This window comes from Pan troglodytes, chromosome 12, assembly GCF_028858775.2.
Source record: "Pan troglodytes isolate AG18354 chromosome 12, NHGRI_mPanTro3-v2.0_pri, whole genome shotgun sequence".
Taxonomy (NCBI): domain Eukaryota; kingdom Metazoa; phylum Chordata; class Mammalia; order Primates; family Hominidae; genus Pan; species Pan troglodytes.
The window spans coordinates 4476319-4502758 of record NC_072410.2 but is presented as its reverse complement, the minus strand read 5'-3'; positions in this window follow the sequence as shown (position 1 = coordinate 4502758).

Below are 26440 nucleotides of genomic sequence, written 5' to 3'. Positions count from 1 at the left end.
TTTCATACAGATCGCGGTGTAGATGTTTCCATGTTTATACAGATAGCGGTGTAGATATTTCCACGTTTATATAGATAGCGGTGTTGGTATTTCCATGTTTATACAGATAGCGGTGTAAATATTTCCATGTTCATAGAGCTCGCCATGTAGATATTTCCAATTTTATACAGATGGTGGTGTGGATATTTCCATGTTAATACAGATGGCAGTGTAGGTATTTCCATGTTTATACAGATAGCGGTATAGTTATTTCTCTGTTGATAGAGATAGCAGTGGAAATATTTTCATGTTTATACACATAGCGGTGTAGATATTTCCATGTTTATAGTGATAGCGGTGTAGATATTTCCCTGTTTATACAGATAGCGGTGTAGATATTTACATGTTTATACAGATTGCTGTGCAGATGTTTCCATGTTTATAAAGAGGGCTGAGTAGGTATTTCCATGTTTATACAGATGGCAGTGTAGATATTTCCGTGTTTATGAAGATGACTGTGTAGATATTTCCATGTTTATACAGATGTTGGTGTAGATATTTCCCTGTTTATAGAAATAGCGGTGTAGATATTTGCATATTTATAGATATAGCAGTGTAAATATTTCCTTATTTATACAGATAGCGATGTAGATATTTCCATGTTTATACAGATAGCGGTGTCAATATTTGCATGATTATACAGACAGCGGTGGAGATATTTCCATCTTTATGCAGATAGCGATGTAGACATTTCCATGTTTATACAGATAGCGGTGTAGATATTTCCATGTTTACACAGATAGCGGTGTAGATATTTCCAAGTTTACACAAATGGTGGTTTAGGTATTTGCATGTTTATACCGATGGCGGTGTTGATAATTCCATATTTATGCAAATGGCGGTTCAGATATTTCCATGTTTATACAGATAGTGGTGTGGCTATTTCCATGTTTATACATATAACGGTGTAGCTATTTCCATACTTATACAGATGGCGGTGTAGATATTTTCATGTTTATACAGATGGTGGGGTAGATATTTCCATGTTTATAAAGATGACTGTGTAGGTATTTCCATGTTTATACAGATTACTTTGTAGGTATTTCCATGTTTATACAGATGGCGGTGTAGATATTTCCATGTTTATACAGACGACGGTGTAGATATTTCCACGTTTATACAGATAGCGCTATAGATAATTCCAAGTTTATACAGATGGTGGTGTAGATATTTCCAAGTTTGCATAGATACTGGTGTAGATATTTCCATGTTTATACAGATAGCAGTGCAGATATTTCCATCTTTATACAGATGACCATGTAGATATTTCCATGTTTATACAAATGACTGTGAAGTTATTTCCACTTTTATACAGATGGCGGTGTAGATATTTCCATGTTCATACAGATGCTGGTGTAGATATTTCCATGTTTATATAGATGACTGTGTAGGTATTTACAGGCTTATACAGACGGCGGGGTAGATATTTCCATCTTTATAGAGATAGCCATGTAGATATTTCCATGTTTATACAGATAGCGGTGTAGAAATTTCCATGTTTATAGAGATAGCAGTGTAGATATTTCCATATTTATACAGATAGCTTGGTAGATATTTCCATGTATATACAGATAGCTGTGTAGATATTTCCATGTTTATACAGATAGCAGGGCAGTTATTTCCAAGTTTATACAGATCGCGGTGTAGATATTTCCATGTTTATTCAGATAGCGGTGTAGATATTTCCATGTTTATACTGGTAGCGGTGTAGCTATTTCCATGTTTATACAGATAGCGGTGTTGGTATTTCCATGTTTATTCAGATAGCGGTGTAGATATTTCCATGTTTATCCAGGTCGCGGTGTAGATGTTTACGTTTTTATACAGATGGCAGTGTAGATATTTCCATGTTTATACTGATGGTGCTGTAGATACTTCAATGTTTATGGAGATGGCAGTGTAGATATTTACATGTTTATAGAGATGGCGGTGTAGATGTTTCCATGTTTATAGAGATAGTGGTGTAGATAATTCCATGTTTATAGAGATAGTGGTGTAGGTAATTCCATGTTTATAAAGATAGCGGTGTAGTTATTTCCATGTTGGTACAGATGGCTGTGTAGATATTTCCATGTGTATACAGATGGCAGTGTAGGTATTTCCATGTGTATACAGATGGCAGTGTAGATATTTCCAAGTCTATACAGATGGTGGTGTAGATATTTCCATGTTTACAGACGACTGTGTAGATATTTCCATGTTTATACAGATCACTGTGTAGATATTTCCATGTTTTTACAGATGGTGGTGTAGATATTTCCATGTTTATATAGACAACGGTGTAGATATTTCCATATTTATACTGATGGCGGTGTATATATTTCTGACTTTATACAGATACCGGTGTGGGTATTTCCATATTTATACAGATGGCAGTGTAGAGATTTCCATGTTTACACAGACAGCATTGTAGATTTTTCCATGTTTATACTGATGGAGTTGTAGATATTTCCATGTTTATGAAGATGACTTTGTACATATTTCCATGTTTTTGCAAATGGTGGTGTAGATATCTCCATGTTTATAGAGATGGCAGTGTGGATATTTCCAAGATTATACAAATGCCGGTGTTGATATTTCCATTTTTATAGAGATGGCAGTGTAGATATTTCCATCTTTATACAGATGGTGTAGATATTTAGATGTTTATGCAGATGGCGGTGTAGATATTTTGAAATTTAGAGAGATAGCGGTGTAGATATTTCCATATTTATACAGAAAGCGGTGTAGATATTTCCATGTTTATACAGATGACGGTGTAGATATTTCCATGTTTATGGAGATAACGGTGTAGATATTTCCATGTTTATACAGATAGTGGTGTAGATATTTCCATGTTTATAGATATAGCGGTGTAGGTAATTCCATGTTTATAGAGATAGCGGTGTAGTTATTTTCATGTTGATACAGATGGCTGTGTAGATATTTCCATGTGTATACAGATTGCAGTGTAGTTATTTCCATGTGTACACAGATGTCAGTGTAGTTATTTCCAAGTTTATACAGATGGGGTTGTAGATATTTCCATGTTTATACAGATGACTCTGAAGATATTTCCATGTTCTTACAGATGGCGGTGCAGTTATTTCGATGTTTATAGAGACAGCGGTGTAGATATTTCCATATTTATACAGAAAGCGGTGTAGATATTTCCAAGTTTATACAGATGACGATGTAGATTTTTCCACGTTTTTCAGATGCTGGTGCAGATATTTTCATGTTTGAAGAGATAGCAGTGCAGTTATTTCTATGTTTATGCAGATAGCGATGTAGATATTTCCATGTTTATAGAGATAGCGGTGTAGTTATTTCCATATTTATACATATAGCGGTGTAGATATTTCCACGTTTATACAGATAGCGGTGTTGATATTTCCATGTTTATACAGATAGCGGTATAGATATTTCCATGTTTATAAATACAGGAGGGGAGATATTTCCATGTTTATACAGATAGCGGTGTAGATATTTCCAGGTTTATAGAGATAGCGGTGTAGATATTTCCATGTTTATAGAGATAGCGGGGTAGATATTTCCATGTTAATACAGATGGCAGTGTAGATGTTAACATGTGTATACACATGGCAGTGTAGATATTTCCATGTTTATACAGATGGAGGTGTAGATATTTCCACGTTTATACAGATGACTGTGTAAATATTTCCAGGTTTTTACAGATGGCAGTGTAGATATTTCCATGTTTATACAGATGGCGGTTTGGCTATTTCCATGTTTATACAGATAACGGTGTAGCTATTTCCATATTTATAGAGATGGCTGTGTAGATATTTCCATGTTTATACAGATGGCGGTGTAGATATTTCCATGTTTGTATAGATGACGGTGTAGATATTTCCATGTTTATACACATGGCGGTGTAGATATTTCCATGTTTTTACAGAAAGCTGTTTAAATATTTCCATGTTTATACAGATGGTGGTGTAGATATTTCCATGTTTACACAGACAGCGGTGTAGATATTTCCATCTTTTTCACAGATTGTGGTGTAGAAATTTTCATCTTTACACAGGTAGTGGTGTAGTTATTTCCAAGTTTATAGAGATTGCGGTGCAGATATTTCCACATTTACACAGATAACGGTTTAGCTATTTCCATATTTATAGAGATGGCTGAGTAGATAATTCCATGTTTATATAGATGGCGGTGTAGACAATTCCATGTTTATACAGATAGCGGTGTAGATATTTCCATGTGTATACAGATGGAAGTGTAGATATTTCCATGTTTATACAGATGAAAGTGCGAATGTTTCCATGTTTACAAACATGACTGTGTAGATATTTCCATGTTTATACAGATGGCAGTGTAAATATTTCCATGTTTATACAGATTGTGGTGTGGCTATTTCCATGATTATACAGATAGCGGTGTAGCTATTTCCATGTTTATAAAGATAGCGGTGTAGATATTTCCATGTTCATACTGATGGATGTGTAGTTATTTCCATGTTTATACGGATGACTGCGTACATATTTCCATGTTTTTACAGATGGCGGTGTTGATATTTCCATGTTTATACAGACAGCAGAGTGAATATTTCCATGATTATACAGGTGGCGATATTGATATAAACATGTATATAAAGATGGCGGTATACATATTTCCATGTTTATAGAGATGGCGGTGTAGATATTTAGGTGTTTATGCGGATGGCGGTGTAGATATTTCAAAGTTTATAGAGATAGCGGTGTAGATATTTCCATGTTTATACAGAAAGCTGTGTAAATATTTCCATGTTTATACAGATGACTGTGTAGATATTTCCACGTTTATACAGATGGCGGTGTAGATATTTCCATGTTTATAGAGATAGCGGTGTAGTTATTTCTATGTTTATACAGATAGCGATGTAGATAATTCCATGCTTATAGAGATAGCGGTGTAGTTATTTCCACATTTATACATATAGCGGTTTAGTTATTTCCATATTTATACATATAGAGGTGTAGATATTTCCATGATCATACAGACAGCGGTGTAGATATTTCCATGTTTATACAGATAGCGGTGTGGCTATTTCCATTTTTATGCAGATAGCGGTGTAGCTATTTCCATGTTTAAAGAGATTGCTGCGTAGATTTTTCCATGTTTATACCTATGGCAGTGTAGATATTTCCATTATTATACAGATGCTGGTGTAGGTATTTCCATGTTTATAGAGATGACTGCGTCGGTATTTCCAGGTTTATACAGATGGCGGTGTAGATATTTCCATGTTTACATAGATGGCGATGTAGATATTTCCTTGTTTATAGAGATAGCGTGTTAGGTATTTCCATGTTTATACAGATAGCTGTTTACGTATTTCCATGTTTATACATATAGCGGTGTTGTTATTTCCATGTTTATACAGATAGCTGTGTAGATATTTCCCTGTTTATACAGCTCACGGTGTATATATTTACATCTTTATACAGATGGCAGTGTAGATAGTTCCATGTTTATGGAGATGGCAGTGTAGATATTTTCATGTTTATGGAGGTGGCGGTGTAGTTATTTCCATGTTTGTAGAGATAGTGGTGTAGATATTTCCATGTTTATAGAGATAGCGGTGTTGGTATTTCCATGTTTATAGAGATACCAGTGTAGATATTACCATGTTTATTGAGATAGCGGTGCAGGTATTTCCATGTTTATAGAGATAGTGGTGTAGATATGTCCATGTTTATACAGATGGCTATGTAGATATTTCCATGTGTATACAGATGGCAGTGTAGGTATTTCCAAGTTTATACAGATGGTATTGCAGATTCTTGATGTTTATACAGATGACTTTGTAGATATTTCCATGCTTTTATAGATGGCGGTGTAAATATTTCCATGTTTACAGAGATAGCGTTGTAGATATTTCCATGTTTATATAGATGGCGATATATATATTTTCTTGTTTATGTAGATGGTGTTGTAGATATTTCCATGTTTACAGGGATGGCGGTGTATATATTTCCATGTTTATAGTGCAAGCAGTGTAGATATTTCCATGTTTATAGAGATAGCGGTGTAGATATTTCCATGTTTATACAGCTCGCAGTGTAGATATTTACATCTTTATAGAGATAGCGGTGTAATTATTTCTATGTTTACACAAATAGCGTTGTAGATATTTCCATGTTTAGAGAGATTGCGGTGTAGTTATTTCCACATTTTTACATATAGCGCTGTAGAAATTTCCATGTTTATACAAATAGCGGTGTAGATATTTCCATCTTTGCTCAGATTGCGGTGTAGATATTTCCATGTTTATAGAGATAGCGGTGTACATATTTCCATGTTTACACAGATAGTGGTGTAGATAGTTCCATGTTTATTCAGATAGCGGTGTAGATATTTCCATGTGTATACAGATAGCGGTGAAGATATTTCCATGTTTCTACAGATAGCATTGTAGATATTTCCATGTTTACAGATGGCGGTGTACATATTTCCATGTTTACACAGATTGCGGTGTACATATTTCCTAGTTTATGCAGATAGCGGTGTAGATATTTAAATGTTTTTACAGATAGCGGTGTAGATATTTCCATGTTTATACAGATAGCGGTGTAGGTATTTCCATGTTTATAGAGATAGCGGTATAGACATTTCCATGTTTATAGAGGCAGTGGTGTAGATATTTCCAAATTTATAAAGATAGCGGTGTAGATATTTCCATGTTTATACAGATAGCGGTGGAGATATATCCATATTTATACAGATAGCGATGTAGATATTTCCATGTTTATACGGATAGCTGTGTAGATATTTCCATGTGTATACAGATGGCAGTGTAGATATTTCCTTGTTTATAAAGATGTTGGTGTAGAAATTTCCATGCTTATACAGATGAGTGTGTAGATATTTCCATGATTATACAGATGGCGGTGTAGCTATTTCCATGTTTATAGAGATAGCGGTGTAGATATTTCCATGTTTATACAGATAGCGGTGTAGATATTTCCATGTTTATAGCGATAGCGGTGTAGATATTTCCATATTCTTACAATTATCGGTGAAGATATTTCCATTTTTATACATATGGTGGTGTAGATATTTCCATGTACATAGAGATAGCGGTTTAGATATCTCCATGTTTATACAGATAGTGGTGTAGATATTTCCACGTGTATAAAGATGGCGGTGTAGATATTTCCCTATTTATACACATGGCGGTGTAAATATTTGCATGTTTACACAGATCGCGGTGTAGATATTTCCATGTTGAAGCAGATGGCGGTGTAGATATTTCCATGTTAATAGAGATGGCGGTGACGATATTTCCATGTTTATAGAGAGAGCGGTGTATTTCCATGTTTGTAGAGATAGCGGTGTGGATATTTCCATGTTTATACACATAGCGGTGTAGGTATTTCCATGTTTACAGATAGCGGTGTTGGTATTTCCATGTTTATACAGATAGCGGTGTAGATATTTCCATGCTTATACAGCTCGCGGTGTAGATATTTCCATCTTTATACAGATGACATTGTAATTATTTCCATGTTTATTCAGATAGCGGTGTAGATATTTCCATGTTTACACAGATGGCGATGTAGATAGTTCCATGTTTATGGAAATGACGGTGTAGATATTTTCATTTTTACAGAGATGGCGGTGTTGATATTTCCATGTTTATAGAGATAGCGCTGTAGGTATTTCCATGTTTATTCAGATGGCGGTGTAGATATTTCCATGTTTATACAGGCAGCGGTGTGGCTACTTCCATGTTTATACAGAATGCGGTGTAAATATTTCCAGGTTTATGGAGATGGCTCTGTAGGTATTTCCATGCTTATGCAGAGGCAGTGTAGATATTTCCATGTTTATACAGATAGTGGTGTATATATTTCCATATTTATACAGATGACTGTGTAGGAATTTCCATGTTTATACAGATGACGGTACAGATATTTCCATGTATATAGAGATAGCCATGTAGATATTTCCCTGTTTAAATGGATAGCGGTGTAAACATTTCCATGTTTATAGAGATAGCGGTGTAGATATTTCCATGTTTATACAGATAGCAGTGAATATATTTCCATGTTTATACAGATAGTGGTGTGGCTATTTCCATGTTTTTACGGATAGCGGTGTAGATATTTCCATGTTTATAGAGATGGCTGTGTAGATGTTCCCCCGTTTATACAGATGGCAGTATAGATATTTCCATGTTTATACAGATGGTGGTGTAGATATGTCCATGTTTATACAGATGACTGTGAAGATATTTCCATGTTTTTACAGATGGCGGTGTAGATATTTCCACGTTTATAGAGATAGCGGTGTAGGTATTTCCATGTGTATTCAGATGGCGGTGTAGATATTTCCATGTTTATACAGGTAGCGGTGTAGATATTTCCATGTTTATACAGATAGCTGTGTACATATTTCCATGTGTGTACAGAAGGCAGTGTAGAAATTTCCATGTTTCTAGAGATGGTGGTGTAGATGTTTCTACGTTTATTCAGATGACTGTGTAAAAATTTCCATGTTTATACAGATTGCGGTGTAGTTATTTCCATGTTTATGCAGAAAACGGTGTAGATATTTCCATGTTTGCAGAGATAGCAGTGTTGATATTTCCATCTTTGCACAAAATGCATTGTAGATATTTCCATCTTTACACAGATAGCGGTGTAGATATTTCCAAGTTTACACAGAGAGCTGTGTAGATATTTCCATTTTTCCATAGATAGCGGTTTAGATATTTCCATGTTTATACAGATCGCGGAGTAGATATTTCTATGTTTATGCAGATTGCGGTGTAGATATTTCCATGTTTATACAGATAGCGGTGTAGATATTTCCATGTTTTTACAGACATTGGTGTAGATATTTCCATGTTTACACTGATTGCTGTGTCGATATTTCCATCTTTCTACAGATGGCATTGTAGATATTTCCATGTTTATACAGATGGCGGTGTAGATATTTCCATGTTTATTTAGATGGTGGTGTAGATATTACCATGTTTATACAGAAAGCGGTGTAGATATTTCCAGGTTTATACAGATAGCGGTGTAGATATTTCCATGTTAATACAGATGGCGGTGTAGATATTTCCATGTTTATAGAGATGGCGGTGTAGATATTTCCATGTTTGTACAGATATCGGTGTAGATATTTCCATGTTTATACAGATCACGGTGTAGATATTTCCATGTTTATAGAGATAGCGGTGTATATATTTCCATGTTTATACAGATAGCGGTGTAGATATTTCCATGTTTATACAGACCACGGTGTAGATATTTCCATGTTTATACAGATACCGGTGCAGATATTTCCATGTTTGTACAGATGGCGGTGTTGATATTTCCATCTATACACAGATGACCGTGTAGATATTTCCATGTTTATACAGATGGCGGTGCAGATATTTCTATGGATATGTAGATGGCGGTGTAGATATTTCCATGTATATACAGATAGCGGTGTAGTTATATCCATGTTTATATAGAGAGCGGTGTAGATATTTCCATGTATGTACACATGGCTGTCTAGATATTTCCATGTTTATACAGATGGCGGTGTAGATATTTCCATGTTTATACTGATAACTTTGTAAGTATTTCCATGTTTATACAGATGGCGGTGTAGATATTTCGATGTTTATAGAGATAGCAGTGGAGATATTTCCATGTTTATAGAGATAGCGGTGTAGATATTTCCACGTTTATACTGATCGCGGTGTAGTTATTACCATGTTTATAGAGATAGCCGTGTGGATATTTCCATGTTTATATAGATAGGGGTGTAGATATATCCATGTTTATAGAGATGGCGTTGTAGATATTTCCATGTTTATACAGATCACGGTGTAGATATTTCCTTGTTTATGCAAATATCGATGTAGTTATTTCCATGTTTATACAGATAGCCATGTAGATATTTCCTTGTTTATAGAAATAGCAGTGTAGATATTTCCTTGTTTATACAGATCACGGTGTAGATATTTCCTTGTTTATACAAATAGCGGTGTAGTTATTTCCATGTTTATACAGGTAGCGGTGTAGATATTTCCATGTATATACAGATGGCTGTGTAGATATTTCCATGTTTATACAGATGGCTGTGTAGATATTTCCATGTTTATACAGATGACTTGTAGGTATTTCCATGTTTATACAGATCGCGGTGTAGATATTTCCATGTTTATACAGATCGCGGTGTAGATATTTCCATGTTTATGCAGATCACGGTGTATATATTTCCATGTTTCTACAGATAGCGGTGTAGATATTCCCATGTTTATACAGATCGCGGAGTAGATATTTCCATGTTTATGCAGATCGCGGTGTAGATATTTCCATGTTTATACAGATAGCGGTGTAGATATTTCCTTGTTTATACAAATAGCAGTGTAGATATTTCCATGTTTATACAGATGGCTGTGTAGATATTTCCATGTTTATACAGATGACTTGTAGGTATTTCCATTTTATACAGATAGCGGTGTAGATATTTCCATGTTTTTACAGATATTGGTGTAGGTATTTCCATGTTTACACAGATTGCAGTGTACATATTTCCATCTTTCTACAGATGGCATTGTAGATATTTCCATGTTTATACAGATGGCGGTGTAGATATTTCCATGTTTATATAGATGGTGGTGTAGATATTACCGTGTTTATACAGATAGCGGTGCAGATATTTCCAGGTTTATACAGATAGCGGTGTAGATATTTCCATGTTTATACAGATGGCGGTGTAGATATCTCCATGTTTATAGAGATGGCAGTGTAGATATTTCCATGTTTATACACATATCGGTGTAAATATTTCCATGTTTATACAGATCGCAGTGTAGATATTTCCATGTTTATAGAGATAGCGGTGTATATATTTCCATGTTTATACAGATAGCGGTGTAGACATTTCCATGTTTATACAGATGGCGGTGTAGATATTTCCATGTTTATATAGATGGTGGTGTAGATATTACCATGTTTATACAGATAACGGTGTAAATATTTCCAGGTTTATACAGATAGCGGTGTAGATATTTCCATGTTAGTACAGATGGCTGTGTAGATATTTCCATGTTTATAGAGATGGCGGTGTAGATATTTCCATGTTTATACAGATATCGGTGTAAATATTTCCATGTTTATACAGACCACGGTGTAGATATTTCCATGTTTATAGAGATAGCGGTGTATATATTTCCATGTTTATACAGATAGCGGTGTAGATATTTCCATGTTTATACAGACCACGGTGTAGATATTTCCATGTTTATACAGATAGCGGTGCAGATATTTCCATGTTTGTACAGATGGCGGTGTTGATATTTCCATTTATACACAGATGACCGTGTAGATATTTCCATGTTTATACAGATGGCGGCACAGATATTTCTATGGATATGTAGATGGCGGTGTAGATATTTCCATGTATATACAGATAGCGGTGTAGTTATTTCCATGTTTATTTAGAGAGCGGTGTATATATTTCCATGTATGTACACATGGATGTCTAGATATTTCCATGTTTATACAGATGGCGGTGTAGATATTTCCATGTTTATACTGATAACTTTGTAAGTATTTCCATGTTTATACAGATGGCGGTGTAGATATTTCGATGTTTATAGGGATAGCAGTGGAGATATTTCCATGTTTATAGAGATAGCGGTGTAGATATTTCCACGTTTATACTGATCGCGGTGTAGTTATTTCCATGTTTATAGAGATAGCGGTGTGGATATTTCCATGTTTATACAGATAGGGGTGTAGATATTTCCATGTTTATAGAGATGGCGTTGTAGATATTTCCATGTTTATACAGATCACGGTGTAGATATTTCCTTGTTTATGCAAATAGTGGTGTAGTTATTTCCATGTTTATTCAGATAGCGGTGTAGATATTTCCTTGTTTATAGAAATAGCAGTGTAGATATTTCCATGTTTATACAGATCACGGTGTAGATATTTCCTTGGTTATACAAATAGCGGTGTAGTTATTTCCATGTTTATACAGGTAGCGGTGTAGATATTTCCATGTATATACAGATGGCTGTGTAGATATTTCCATGTTTATACAGACGGTTGTGTAGATATTTACATGTTTATACAGATGACTTGTAGGTATTTCCATGTTTATAGTGATGGCAGTGTAGATATTTCCATGTTTATAGAGATAGCTGTGTAGATATTTCCATGTTTCTACAAATAGCGGTGTAGATATTTACATGTATATACAGATCGCGGTGTAGATATTTACATGTTTATACAGATCGCGGTGTAGATATTTCCATGTTTATGCAGATCGCGGTGTAGATATTTCCATGTATCTACAGATAGCGGTGTAGATATTTCCATGTTTATACAGATCGCGGAGTAGATATTTCCATGTTTATGCAGATTGCGGTGTAGATATTTCCATGTTTATACAGATAGCGGTGTAGATATTTCCATGTTTTTACAGACATTGGTGTAGATATTTCCATGTTTACACAGATTGCGGTGTAGATATTTCCATCTTTCTACAGATGGCATTGTAGATATTTCCATGTTTATACAGATGGCGGTGTAGATATTTCCATGTTTATTTAGATGGTGGTGTAGATATTACCATGTTTATACAGATAGCGGTGTAGATATTTCCAGGTTTATACAGATAGCGGTGTAGATATTTCCATGTTAATACAGATGGCGGTGTAGATATTTCCATGTTTATAGAGATGGCGGTGTAGATATTTCCATGTTTATACAGATATCGGTGTAAATATTTCCATGTTTATACAGATCACGGTGTAGATATTTCCATGCTTATAGAGATAGCGGTGTTGATTTTTCCATGTTTATACAGACCTCGGTGTAGATATTTCCATGTTTATACAGATAGCGGAGCAGATATTTCCATGTTTGTACAGATGGCGGTGTTGATATTTCCATCTATACACAGATGACCGTGTAGATATGTCCATGTTTATACAGATGGCGGCGCAGATATTTCTATGGATAAGTAGATGGCAGTGTAGATATTTCCATGTATTTACAGATAGCGGTGTAGTTATTTCCATGTTTATATAGAGAGCGGTGTAGATATTTCCATGTATGTACACATGGCTGTCTAGATATTTCCATGTTTACAGATGACGGTGTAGATATTTCCATGATTATACTGATAACTTTGTAAGTATTTCCATGTTTAAACAGATGGCGGTGTAGATATTTCGATGTTTATAGAGATAGCAGTGGAGATATTTCCATGTTTATAGAGATAGCGGTGTAGATATTTCCACGTTTATACTGATCACGGTGTAGTTATTTCCATGTTTATAGAGATAGCGATGTGGATATTTCCATGTTTATACAGATAGGGGTGTAGATATTTCCATGTTTATAGAGATGGCGTTGTAGTTATTTCCATGTTTATACAGATCGCGGTGTAGTTATTTCCTTGTTTATGCAAATAGCGGTGTAGTTATTTCCATGTTTATACAGATAGCGGTGTAGATATTTCCTTGTTTATACAAATAGCTGTGTAGATATTTCCATGTTTATACAGATCACGGTGTAGATATTTCCTTGGTTATACAAATAGCGGTGTAGTTATTTCCATGTATATACAGATGACTGTGTAGATATTTCTATGTTTATACAGATGGCTGTGTAGATATTTCCATGTTTATACAGATGACTGTAGGTATTTCCATGTTTATAGAGATGGCGGTGTAGGTATTTCCATGTTTATAGAGATAGCTGTGTAGATATTTCCATGTTTCTACAGATAGCGGTGTAGATATTTACATGTTTATACAGATCGCGGTGTAGATATGTACATGTTTATACAGATCGCGGTGTAGATATTTCCATGTTTATGCAGATCGCGGTGTAGATATTTCCATGTTTCTACAGATAGCGGTGTAGATATTTCCATGTTTTTACAGACATTGGTGTAGATATTTCCATGTTTACACAGATTGCGGTGTAGATATTTCCATCTTTCTACAGATGGCATTGTAGATATTTCCATGTTTATACAGATGGCGGTGTAGATATTTCCATGTTTATTTAGATGGTGGTGTAGATATTACCATGTTTATACAGATAGCGGTGTAGATATTTCCAGGTTTATACAGATAGCGGTGTAGATATTTCCATGTTTATACAGATGGCGGTGTAGATATTTCCATGTTTATAGAGATGGCGGTGTAGATATTTCCATGTTTTTACAGATATCGGTGTAAATATTTCCATGTTTATACAGATCACGGTGTAGATATTTCCATGTTTATAGAGATAGCGGTGTATATATTTCCATGTTTATACAGATAGCGGTGTAGATATTTCCATGTTTATACAGTCCACGGTGTAGATATTTCCATGTTTATACAGATAGCGGTGCAGATATTTCCATGTTTGTACAGATGGCGGTGTTGATATTTCCATCTATACAGAGATGACTGTGTAGATATTTCCATGTTTATACAGATGGCGGCGCAGATATTTCTATGGATATGTAGATGGCGGTGTAGATATTTCCATGTATATACAGATAGCGGTGTAGTTATTTCCATGTTTATATAGAGAGCGGTGTAGATATTTCCATGTATGTACACATGGCTGTCTAGATATTTCCATGTTTATACAGATGGCGGTGTAGATATTTCCATGTTTATACTGATAACTTTGTAAGTATTTCCATGTTTATACAGATGGCGGTGTACATATTTCGATGTTTATAAAGATAGCAGTGCAGATATTTCCATGTTTATAGAGATAGCGGTGTAGATATTTCCACGTTTATACTGATCTCGGTGTAGTTATTTCCATGTTTATAGAGATAGCGATGTGGATATTTCCATGTTTATACAGATAGGGGTGTAGATATTTCCATGTTTATAGAGATGGCGTTGTAGATATTTCCATGTTTATACAGATCACGGTGTAGATATTTCCTTGTTTATGCAAATAGCGGTGTAGTTATTTCCATGTTTATACAGATAGCGGTGTAGATATTTCCATGTATATACAGATGGCTGTGTAGATATTTCCATGTTTATACAGATGGATGTGTAGATGTTTCCATGTTTATGCAGATGACTTGTAGGTATTTCCATGTTTATACAGATGGCGGTGTAGATATTTCCATGTTTATAGAGATAGCTGTGTAGATATTTCCATGTTTCTACAGATAGCGGTGTAGATATTTCCATGTTTATGCAGATCGCGGTGTAGATATTTCCATGCTTATGCAGATCGCGGTGTAGATATTTCCATCTTTATACAGATAGCAGTGTAGATATTTCCATGTTTTTACAGAGATTGGTGTAGGTATTTCCATGTATACACAGATTGCAGTGTAAATATTTCCATCTTTCTACAGATGGCATTGTAGATATTTCCATGTTTATACAGATGGTGGTGTAGATATTTCCATGTTTATATATATGGTGGTGTAGATATTACCATGTTTATACAGATAGCGGTGTAGATATTTCCAGGTTTATACAGATAGCGGTGTAGATATTTACATGTTTATGCAGATGGCGGTGTAGATATTTCCATGTTTTTAGAGATGGCGGTGTATATATTTCCATGTTTATACACATAGCGGTGTAGATATTTCCATGTTTATACAGACCACGGTGTAGATATTTCCATGTTTATACAGATAGCGGTGCAGATATTTCCATGTTTGTACAGATGGCGGTGTTGATATTTCCATCTATACACAGATGACCGTGTAGATATATCCATGTTTATACAGATGGCGGCGTAGGTATTTCTATGGATATGTAGATGGCGGTGTAGATATTTCCTGGTATATACAGATAGTGGTCTAGTTATTTCCATGTTTATATAGAGAGTGGTGTAGATATTTCCATATATGTACACATGCCTGTGTAGATATTTCCATGTTTATACAGATGGCGGTGTAGATATTTCCATGTTTATGCAGATAACTTTGTATTTCCATGTTTATACAGATGGCGGTGTAGATAATTCGATGTTTATAGAGATAGCAGTGTAGATATTTCCACGTTTATACTGATCGCGGTGTAGTTATTTCCATGTTTATAGAGATAGCGGTGTGGATATTTCCATCTTTCTACAGATAGCAGTGTAGATATTTCCATGTTTATGCAGATCACGGTGTAGATATTTCCATGTTTATGCAGATCGCAGTGTAGATATTTCCATTTTTCTTCAGATAGCGGTGTAGATATTTCCATGTTTATACAGATCGCGGTGTAGATATTTCCATGTTTATGCAGATCGCGTTGTAGATATTTCCATGTTTTTACAGATTGCGGTGTAGATATTTCCATGTTTTTACAGATATTGGTGTAGATATTTCCAGGTTTACACAGATTGCGTTGTAGATATTTCCATCTTTCTACAGATGGCATTGTAGATATTTCCATGTTTATACAGATGGCGGTGTAGATATTTCCATGTTTATATAGATGGTGGTGTAGATATTACCATGTATATACAGATAGCGGTGTAGTTACTTCCAGGTTTATAGAGATAGTGGTGTAGATATTTCCATGTTTATACAGATGGCGGTGTGGATATTTCCATGTTTATACAGATAGCGGTGTAGATATTTCCTTGTTTATACAAATAAAAGTGTAGATATTTCCATGTTCATACAGATCACGGTGAAGATATTTCCTTGTTTATACAAATAGCGGTGTAGTTATTTCCATGTTTATACAGATAGCGGTGTAGATATTTCCATGTTTATACAGACCACGATGTAGATATTTCCATGTATATACAGATAACGGTGCAGATATTTCCATGTTTGCAGAGATGGTGGTGTTGATATTTCCATCTATACACAGATGACCGTGTAGATATTTCCATGTTTATACAAATGGCGGCGCAGATATTTCTATGCATATGTAGATGGCGGTGTAGGTATTTCCATGTATATGCAGATAGCGGTGTAGTTATTTCCATGTTTATAAAGAGTGCGGTGTAGATATTTCCATATATGTACACATGGCTGTGTAGATATTTCCATGTTTATACAGATGGCGGTGTACATATTTCCATGTTTATACAGATAACGTTGTAAGTATTTCCATGTTTATACAGATGGCGCTGTAGATATTTCGATGTTTATAGAGATAGCAATGGAGATATTTCCATGTTTATAGAGACAGCGGTGTAGATATTTCCACGTTTATACTGATCGCGGTGTAGTTATTTCCATGTTTATAGAGATAGCGGTGTGTATATTTCCATGTTTATACCGATAGGGGTGTAGATATTTCCATGTTTATAGAGATGGCATTGTAGACATTTCCATGTTTATACATATCACGGTGTAGATAATTCCTTGTTTAAGCAAATAGCGGTGTAGTTATTTCCATGTTTATACAGATTGCTGTGTAGATATTTCCATGTTTATACAGATGACTTGTAGGTATTTCCATGTTTATGCAGATGGCGGTGTAGATATTTCCATGTTTATAGAGATAGCTATGTAGGTATTTCCATGTTTCTACAGATAGCGGTGTAGATATTTCCATGTTTATACAAATCGCGCTGTAGATATTTCCATGTTTGTAGTGATAACTGTGTAGATATTTCCATGTTTATACAGATAGCTCTGTAGATATTTTCATGTTTATACAGATCGCGGTGTAGATATTTCCATGTTTATACAAATCGCGTTGCAGATATTTCCATGTTCCTACACATGACTGTGTTGATATTTCCATGTTTATACAGATGGCTTTGTAGATATTTCCATGTTTATAGAGAGAGCGGTGTACATATTTCTATGTTTATATAGATGGCGCTGTAGATATTTCCATGTTTATACCAATAGCGGTGTTAGTATTTCCACGTTTATACTGATAGCTATGTAGATATTTCCATGTTTATACAGCTCGCGGTGCAGATATTTATATCTTTATACCGATGGCATAGTAGATATTTCCTTATTCACACAGATGGCAGTGTAGATGTTTCCATGTTTATACAGATGGCAGTGTAGTTAGTTCCATGTTTATGGAGATGGCAGCGTAGATATTTTCATGTTTATAGAGATGGCGGTTTAGATATTTCCATGTTTATAGAGATAGCATTGCAGATATTTACATGTTTATTCAGATGGCTGTGGAGATATTTCCATGTGTATAGAGATGGCATTGTAGATATTTCCATGTTTATACTGATGACTGTATAGGTAATTCCATGTTTTTACAGATGGCAGTGCAGATATTTCCATGTTTATAGAGATAGCGGTGTAGATATTTCCATATTTCTACAGATGGCAGTGTTGATATTTCCATCTATACACAGTTGGCCGTGTAGATATTTCCATGTTTATACAGATGGCGGCGTAGATATTTCCATGGACATGCAGATGGCGGTGTAGTTATTTCCATGTTTATAGAGATAGCGGTGTAGATATTTCCATGTTTACACAGATGGTGGTGTAGATATTTCCGTGATTATACACATGGCGGTGTAGAAATTTCCATCTTTATGGAGATGGCAGTGTAGATATTTTCATGTTTATAGAGATGGCGGTGTAGATATTTCCATATTTATAGAGATAGCGGTGTAGATATTTCCATCTTTCTACAGATGGCAGTGGAGATATTTCCATGTTTATACAGATGGCGGTGTAGATATTTCCATATTTATACAGATGTCTGGGTAGATATTTCCATGTGTATACAGATGGTATTGTAGCTATTTCCATGTTTATACAGATGGTGGTGTAGATATTTCCATGTTTATTCAGATGTCTGTGTAGATATTTCCATGTTTTTGCAGATGGCAGTGTAGATATTTCTATGTTTATAGAGATGGCGCTGTAGATATTTCCATGTTTATACAGATAGCGGTGCCGATATTTCCATGTTTATAAACATAGTGGTGTACATATTTCCATGTTTATAGAGACAGACGTGTAGGTATTTCCATGTTTATACAGATAGCGGTGCAGATATTTCCATGTTTGTACAGATGACGGTGTTGATATTTCCATCTATACACAGATGACCGTGTAGATATTCCCATGTTTATACAGATGGCGGCGCAGATATTTCCATGGATATGTAGATGGCGGTGTAGATATTTCCATGTTTATACAGACTGCGGTGTAGTTATTTACATGTTTGCATAGATAGCGGTGTAGATATTTCCATGTATATACACATGGCTGTGTAGATATTTCCATGTTTATACAGTTGTCTGTATAGATATTTCCATGTTTATACAGATAACTTTGTAAGTTTTTCCATGTTTATACAGATGGTGGTGTAGATATTTCGATGTTTATAGAGATAGCAGTGGAGATATTTCCATGTTTATTCCGATAACGGTGTAGATATTTCCATGTATATACAGATGGCTGTGTAGATATTTCCTTGTTTATACAAATGGCGGTGTAGTTATTTCCATGTTTATACAGATAGCGGTGTAGATATTTCCATGTATTTACAGATGGCTGTGTAGATATTTCCATGTTTATACAGATGGCTGTGTAGATATTTCCATGTTTATACAGATGACTTTGTAGGTATTTCCATGTTTATACAGATGGCGGTGTAGACATTTCCATGTTTATAGAGATAGCTCTGTAGATATTTCCATGTTTATACAGATAATGGTGTAGACATTTCCATGTTTATACAGATCGTGGTGTAGATATTTACATGTTTATGCAGATCGCGGTGTAGATATTTCCATGTTTATACAGATAGCGGTGTAGATATTTCCATGTTTTTACAGATATTGGTGTAGATATTTCCATGTTTACACAGATTGCGGTGTAGATATTTCCATCTTTCTACAGAGGGCATTGTAGATATTTCCATGTTTATACAGATGGTGCTGTAGATATTTCCATGTTTATATAGATGTTGGTGTAGATATTTCCATGTTTATACAGATAGCGGTGTAGATATTTCCATGTTTATACAGATCGTGGTGATGATATTTCCATGTTTATACAGATCGCGGTGTAGATATTTCCATGTTTATACAGATCGCAGTGTAGATATTTCCATCTTTATACAGATAGCGGTGTAGATATTTCCATGTTTGTACAGATAGCGGTGTAGTTATTTCCATGTTTATACAGATGGCGGTGTAGATATTTCCATGTTTATATAGATGGCTGTGTAGATATTTCCATGTTCATAGAGATAGCGGTGTAGATATATCCATATTCACAGAGATAGCAGTGAGGATATTTCCATGTTTATACAGATAGCAGTGTAGATATCTCCATTTTTATAGAGATAGTGGTTTTGATATTTCATATTTACACAGATAGCGTTGTAGATATTTCCATGTTTATACAGACTGCGGTGTAGATATTTCCAAGTTTATACAGATAGCGGTGTAGATATTTACACGTTTATACAGATGGCGGTGTAGATATTTCCATCTTTCTACAAATGGCAGTGTAGATATTTCCATGTTTATAGAGATGGCAGTGTAGATATTACCATGTTTATATAAATGGCAATGTAGATATTTTCTTGTTTATGTAGATGGCGTTGTAGATATCTCCATGTTTAAAGAGATGGTGGTGTATATATTTCCATGTTGATGGAGATAGCGCTGTAGATATTTCCATGTTTATAGAGATAGCGGTGTAGTTATTTACATATTTCTACAGATGACTGTGTAGATATTTCCAAGTTTTTACAGATGGCAGTGTAGATATTTCCAGGTTTATAGAGATAGCGGTGTAGATATTTTCATGTTTATACAGATTGCGGTGGAGATATGTCCATGTTTATACAGATGGCAATGGAGATATTTCCAAGTTAATACATATAGCGGTGTAGATATTTCCATGTTTATACACATAGCGGTGTAGATATTTCCATGTTTATACAGATGGCTGTGTCGATATTTCCATGTTTATACCGAGTTCTCTGTAGATATTTCCATGTTTATATAGATGACAGTGTAGATATTTCCAGGTTTATACAGTTGACTGTGTAGATATTTCAATGTTAATACAGATGGCGGTGTAGATATTTCCATGTTTATAGAGAGAGCGGTGTAGATTTTCCATGTTTATTGAGATAGCGGTGTAAATATTTCCATATTTATACAGATAGTGGTGTAGATATTTCCATGTTTTTACAGATAGCGGTGTAGATATTTCCATCTTTATTCAGACACTGCTGTACATATTTGAATGTTTATACAGATCACTCTGTAGATATTTCCATGTTTATACAGATAACGTTGTAGATATTTCCATCTTTATACAAACGGTGGTGTAGATATTTCCATGTTTACACAGATGGCGGTGTAGATATTTCCATGTGTATACAGATTGCATTGTAGATATTTCCATGTTTATACAGAAGACTGTATAGGTATTTCCATGTTTTTACAGATGGTAGTGCAGATATTTCCATGTTTATAGAGATAGCGGTGTAGATATTTCCATGTTTGTACAGATGGCGGTGTTGATATTTCCATCTATACACAGATGGCCGTGTAGATATTTCCATGTTTATACAGATGGCGCCGTAGATATTTCCATGGACATGCAGATGGCGGTGTAGTTATTTCCATGTTTATACAGATAGCGGTGTAGATATTTCCATGTTTATATAGATAGTGGTGTAGATATTTCCCTGTATACACACATGGATGTGTAGATATTTCCATGTTTATACAGATAGCACTGTAGATATTTCCATGTTTATACAGACAGCGTTGTAGTTATTTCCATGTATAAACAGATGTCTGTGTACGTATTTCCATGTTTAAACAGATGGCGATGTAGATATTTCCTTGTTTATACAAATAGCGGTGTAGTTATTTCCAGGTTTATACAGATAGCGGTGTAGATATTTCCATGAATATACAGATGGCTTTGTAGATATTTCCATGTTTATACAAATGGATGTGTAGATATTTCCATGTTTATGCAGATGACTTTGTAGGTATTTCCATGTTTATACAGATGGCGGTGTAGATATTTCCATGTTTATAGAGATAGCTGTGTAGATATTTCCACGTTTATACAGATAGCGGTGTAGATATTTCCATGTTTTTACAGATAGCAGTGTAGATATTTCCCTCTTTATTCAGAGAGTGCTGTATATATTTCCATGTTTATACAGATCACTGTGTAGATATTTCCATGTTTATACAGATAACGTTGTAGATATTTCCACGTTTATACAAACGGTGGTGTAAATATTTCCATGTTCCTACACATCACTGTGTAGGTATTTCCATGTTTATACAGATGGCGGTGTAGATATTTCCATATTTATAGAGATAGCAGTGTAGATATTTCCAGGTTTATACAGATAGCGGTGTAAATATTTCCATGTTTATACAGATCGCGGTGTAGATATTTCCATGTTTATACAGATCGCAGTGTAGATATTTCCATGTTTATACAGATGGCGGTGTAGATATTTCCATGTTTATACAAATAGCGCTTTAGATATTTCCATGTTTACACAGAAGGCGGTGTAGATATTTCCATGTTTATAGAGATGGCGGTGTAGATATTTCCATGTTTATAGAGATAGCGGTGTAGATATATCCATGTTCATAGAGATAGCAGTGAGGATATTTCCATGTTTATACAGATAGCAGTGTAGATATTTGCATTTTTATAGAGATAGCGGTTAAGATATTTCATATTTATACAGATAGCGGTGTAGATATTTCCATGTTTATACAGATTGCGGTGTAGATATTTCCATGTTTATACACATGACCGTGTGGGTATTTCCATGTTTATACAGATGGCTTTGTAGTTATTTCCATGTTTATAGAGATAGCAGTGCAGATATTTCCATGTTTATACAGATGGCGGTGTAGATAAATCCATGTTTCTGAAGATGGCGGTGTAGATATTTTCATGTTTATAGAGATGGAGGTGTAGATATTTCCATGTATGTAGAGATAGCAGTGTAGATATTTTCATGTTTATACAGACTGCGGTGTAGATATTTCCATGTTTCTACAGATGGCGGTGCAGATATTTCCTTGTTTATACAGACAGCGGTGTAGATATTTCCATATTTATACCTGTAGCTGTGTAGATATTTCCATGTTTACAGAGATAGCGGTGTAGATATTTCCATCTTTGCACAGATTGTTATGTAGATATTTCCATGTTTATGCAGATAGCTGTGTAAATATTTCAAAGTTTACACAGATAGCTGTGTAGATATTTCCATGTTTACACACATAGCATGGTAGATATTTCCATGTTTATACAGATTGCGGTGTAGATATGTCCATGATTATACTGAAAGCGGTGTAGATATTTCCATGTTTATACAGACAGCGGTGTAGATATTTCCACGTTTATACAGATGGCGGTGTAGATATTTCCATCTTTCTACAAATGGCAGTGTAGTTATTTCCATGTTTATAGAGATGGCGGTGTAGATATTTCCATGTTTATATAGATGGCAGTGTAGATATTTTCTTGTTTATGTAGATGGCGTTGTAGATACCTCCATGTTTAAAGAGATGGCGGTGTGTATATTTCCATGTTGATGGAGATAGCGGTGTAGATATTTCCATGTTTATAGAGATAGCAGTGTAGTTATTTCCATGTTTATAGAGATAGCGGTTTATATATTTCCATGTTTCTCCAGATAACTGTGTAGATATTTCCATGTTTGTACAGATGGCATTGTAGATATTTCCATGTTTATAGAGATAGCGGTGTAGATATTTTCACGTTTATACAAATTGTGGTGGAGATATGTCCATGTTTATACAGATAGCAATGGAGATATTTCCAAGTTAATACACAGAGCGGTGTAGATATTTCCATGTTTATACAGATAGCGGTGTAGATATTTCCATGTGTATACAGATGGCTGTGCAGATATATCCATGTTTATACAGAGTTCTCTGTAGATATTTCCATGTTTATATAGATGAGAGTGTAGATATTTCCAGGTTTATAGAGATGACTGTGTAGGTATTTCCATGTTAATACAGATGACGGTGTAGATATTTCCATGTTTATAGAGATAGCGGTGTAGATAGTTCCATGTTTATAGAGATAGCGGTGTAAATATTTCCATATTTATACAGATAGTGGGGTAGATATTTCCATGTTTATACAGAGAGCGGTGTAGATATTTCCATCTTATTTCAGAGAGTGCTGTACATATTTCCATGTTTATACAGGTCACTGTGTAGATATTTCCATGTTTATACAGATAACGTTGTAGATATTTCCATCTTTATACAAACGTTGGTGTAGATATTTCCATGTTCCTACACATAACTGTGTAGTTATTTCCATGTTTATACAGATTGCGGTGTAGATACTTCCATATTTATAGAGATAGCAGTGTAGATATTTCCAGGTTTCTACAGATTGCGGTGTAAATATTTCCATGTTTATACAGATCGTGGTGTAGATATTTCCATGTTTATACAGATACCGGTGTAGATATTTCCAAGTTTATACAGACTGCAGTGTAGATATTTCTATGTTTATACAGATAGCGGTGTAGATGTTTCCATGTTTGTACTGATGGCGGTGTTGATATTTCCATCTGTACACAGATTGCCGTGTAGATATTTCCATCTTTATACAGATGGCGTTGTAGATATTTCCATGGATATGCAGATGGCAGTGTGGATGTTTCCATATTTATAGAGATAGCGGTGTAGGTATTTCCATGTTTATACACATAGCGGTGTAGATATTTCCATGTTTATATTGATGGCGTTGTAGGTATTTCCATGTTTATACCGATAGTGGTGTTGGTATTTCCACGTTTATACAGATAGTGATGTAGATAATTCCATATTTATTCAGCTCGCAGTTCAGATATTTATATCTTTATACAGATGGCATTGTAGATATTTCCTTATTCACACAGATGGCGGTGTAGATGTTTCCATGTTTATACAGAAGGAGGAGTAGATAGTTCCATGTTTATGGAGATGGCAGTGTAGATATTTTCATGTTTTTAGGGATTGCGGTGTAGATATTTCCATGTTTATAGAGATAGCAGTGTAGATATTTACATGTTTATACAGATGGCTGTGTAGATATTTCCATGTGTATACAGACGGCATTGTAGATATTTCCATGTTTATACAGATGACTGTATAGGTATTTCCATGTTTTTACACATGGCAGTGCAGATATTTTCATGTTTATAGAGATGGCGGTGTAGATATTTCCATGTTTATAGAGATAGTGGTGTAGGTATTTCCATATTTGTACATATGGCGGTGATGATATTTCCATGTATACACAGATGGCCGTGTACATATTTCCATGTTTATACAGATTGCGGCGTAGATATTTCCATGGATATGCAGATGGCAGTGTAGATATTTCCATATTTATACAGATAGCGGTGCAGATATTTCCATGTTTACACAGATGGTGTTGTAGATATTTCCGTGTTTATACTCATGGCGGTGTAGATATTTCCATGTTTATACAGATCCCAGTGTTGATATTACCATGTTTATAGGGATAGCGGTGCAAATATTTCCTCATTTATACAGTTAGAGGTGTAGTTATTAACATGTTTATACAGATAGCGGTGTAGATATTTCCATCTATAAACAGATGTCTGTGTAGATATTTCCATGTTTAAACAGATGGTGGTGTAGATATTTCCTTGTTTATACAAATAGCGGTGTATTTATTTCCATGTTTATACAGATAGCGGTGTAGATATTTCCATGTATATACACACGGCTGTGTAGATATTTCCATGTTTACACAGATGGCTGTGTAGATATTTCCATGTTTATACAGATGACTTTGTAGGTATTTTCATGTTTATACAGATTGCAGTGTAGATATTTCCATGTTTATTGAGATAGCTGTGTAGATATTTCCATGTTTATACAGATAGCGGTGTAGATATTTCGATGTTTATACAAATCGCGGTGTAGATATTTCTATGTTTATACAGATCGCGGTGTACATATTTCCATGTTCCTACACATGACTGTGTTGGTATTTCCATGTTTATACAGATGGCTTTTTAGATATTTCCATGTTTATACAGATCGCGGTGTTGATATTACCATGTTTATAGGGATAGCGGTGCAAATATTTCCACATTTGTGCAGATAGCGGTGTAGTTATTAGCATGTTTATACAGATAGCGGTGTAGATATTTCCATGTATAAACAGATGTCTGTGTATACATTTCCATGTTTAAACAGCTGACGGTGTAGATATTTCCTTGTTTATACAAATAACGGTGTAGTTATTTCCATGTTTATACAGATCACGGTGTAGATATTTCCTTGTTTATGCAAATAGCTGTGTAGTTATTTCCATGTTTATACAGATAGCGGTGTAGATATTTCCTTGTTTACAAATAGCGGTGTAGATATTTCCAAGTTTATACAGATCACGGTGTAGATAATTCCTTGTTTATACAAATAGCAGTGTAGTTATTTCCATGTTTATACGG